Source organism: Mercenaria mercenaria, unplaced genomic scaffold, assembly GCF_021730395.1.
Source record: "Mercenaria mercenaria strain notata unplaced genomic scaffold, MADL_Memer_1 contig_5028, whole genome shotgun sequence".
NCBI lineage: Eukaryota > Metazoa > Mollusca > Bivalvia > Venerida > Veneridae > Mercenaria > Mercenaria mercenaria.
The window spans coordinates 7,914-10,625 of record NW_026463308.1 but is presented as its reverse complement, the minus strand read 5'-3'; positions in this window follow the sequence as shown (position 1 = coordinate 10,625).

The following is a 2,712-nucleotide window of genomic DNA, read 5'->3' as shown; positions in this document are numbered from 1 at the left end:
CAGTCATATAAACAATGGTGTCTACTTTCAGCAGTGTGCATAATGCCCGATTTTACACTGCTGCTTCACTGGAATATCAAGCCACACACATGACAAGGTACACCAACCAGTCACATCATACTGACACTGTGAGGGCTGACCAAAAACTTACACAAATTTTAATGCTAAGTGCCAAGGGAGGAAGCTACTAGTACCATTTTCCACATCAGAGACCCAAAATCTCCCGCACTTGAATCTGCTCCAGCACTAGGCTTAGTATAATGGTGGCAGTCCAATTATTATAGATAAACATCTGATGGCATAATGAAGACAAGAGGACCATGATGGTCCTGAATCACTCACCTGTCCCCACGTGGCCCAGTTTTTAACTGAGTATGACGTCGTTTTTTCTATTATTTGACATAGAGACCTAGTTTTTGAGCTAATGTGACCCAGTTATGAATTTGATATCATCAAGATAAAAATTCCGACCAATTTTCATGAGATCTTCATGAAAATTGGTCAGAATGTTCATCTCAATTTTCATGAAGATCCATTGAAAAATATGGCCTCTAGAGAGGTCACAAGGTTTTTCTATTATTTCACCTAATGACCTAGTTTTTGAAAGCACATGACCCAGTTTTGAACCTGACCTAGATATCATCAAGGTGAACATTCTCACCAATTATCATGAAGATAATATATATTTATATATATAATATAGCCTCTAGAGAGGTCACAATGTTTTTCTATTATTTGACCTAATGACCTAGTTTTTGAACACACTTGACCCAGTTTCGAACCTTACCTATATATCATCAAGCTGAACATTCAGACCAATTTTCATGAAAATCCATTGAAAAATATGGCCTCTAGAGAGGTCAAAATGTTTTTCTATTTTTAGATATACTGACCTAGTTTTTGACCACAGTTGACCCAGTTTCAAACTTGACCTAAATATCATCTAGATGAACATTCAGACCAACTTTCATACAGATCCCATAAAAAATATGGCCTCTAGAGAGGTCACAAGGTTTTTTTATTATTTGACCTACTGACCTAGTTTTTGAAGCCACGTGACACAGTTTCAAACTTGACCTAGATATCATCAAGTTGAACATTCTGACCAATTTTCATGAAGATCCATTCAAAAGTATGGCCTCTAGAGAGGTCACAAGGTTTTTCTATTTTTAGACCTACTGATCCAGTTTTTGAACACAGTTGACCCAGTTTGAACTTGACCTAGATATCATCAAGATGAACATTCAGACTAACTTTCATACAGATCCCATAAAAAAATATGGCCTCTAGAGAGGTCACAAGGTTTTTTATTATTTGACCTAGTGACCTAGTTTTTGATGGCACGTGACCCAGTTTCGAACCTGACCTAGATATCATGAAGGTGAACATTCTGACCAATTTTCATAAAGATATCATGAAAAATATGGCCTCTAGGGAGGTCACAAGGTTTTTCTATTTTTAGACCTACTGACCTAGTTTTTGATCGCACATGACCCAGTTTTGAACTTGACCTAGATATCATCAAGGTGAACATTCTGACCAATTTTCATAAAGATCCAATGAAAAATGTGACCTCTAGAGTGGTCACAAGCAAAAGTTTACGCACGCACAGACAGACGGACGATGCACGATCACAATAGCTCACCTTGTAACTTTGTGACAGGTGAGCTAAAAAAGGTCAGATTAGTGTATTAATGAATGAAATAATTCACGGTACATTAACAAAGAGTGATGTTTTCTACTTACAGTGTTCTGTTATGGCAACTGTCGCATATTTTTAGCTCAAAACAATGAAAGAACGATTATTCAATCTTGAGATGTGAAAATAAAGAAACTACGATGATCAAAACACGAAACTATGATGCTGAAAAGTGGATACTATGATTGTGAAATGCTAGCTGAAATCATTTTTGTACTTTTGTCATCATACTGTTGACGTGGTTTAGAATTTTCAACATAGTGATTTATTTATTTGGATTTTTACGTCATAATTATATAGTTTCGAATTTTTCTATCATTACCATTGTAGTTTCCACATTTCACCATCACACTTTTGACTTCTCACCATCACACTTTCCAGTTTACACCCCTGTAGTTTCGACTTTCCACCATGATTGTGCTTTCCACTAAAATTTTCCCCATCATAGTACTGATGACATATTTATCTAATGTGAAAATGTGACCTTTGATGGCAAAATTTGTTGATACTTGACAGTGTGTTAATCTTTCTATATGGATCAACTTTAAAAATAACTAGGGGGCTGTGATATCTTGGGGGTCATTTCGAGGTCACAGTGAGGCAAACAGTCAAAATTCTGCTCTCTCTTTTTAAAACAGTCAATTAGCTTAATCCCCAAGTTTTCAGAACTTCAGAATATACAAAGAAAATTTGGCAAATAAAAATATAGGGTAACAAACTGGATAACCGGCTATCCTGACGGCCGCTTGAAATGTAACCCAGCTGTAAATCGGTAGGTAAAGTTTTTTCATTTATTTCTGTTAAAACGAAGCCAATTCTTGCAAATCAACTTGACAGTTTTGTCAAGGAAAGACCATGCATGGCTTATATTTACAATTTCTGAGCCAAAACAAAAACGATCGTTATGTTTTGAGATATTCGCTAACAATTTCTTCAGTTTGAAAAATCGAGCAAAAATCCAAAGTTTTGCGCAAATTGTTTTGTTTATGAACAACCTGTGAAAACTTTTATCA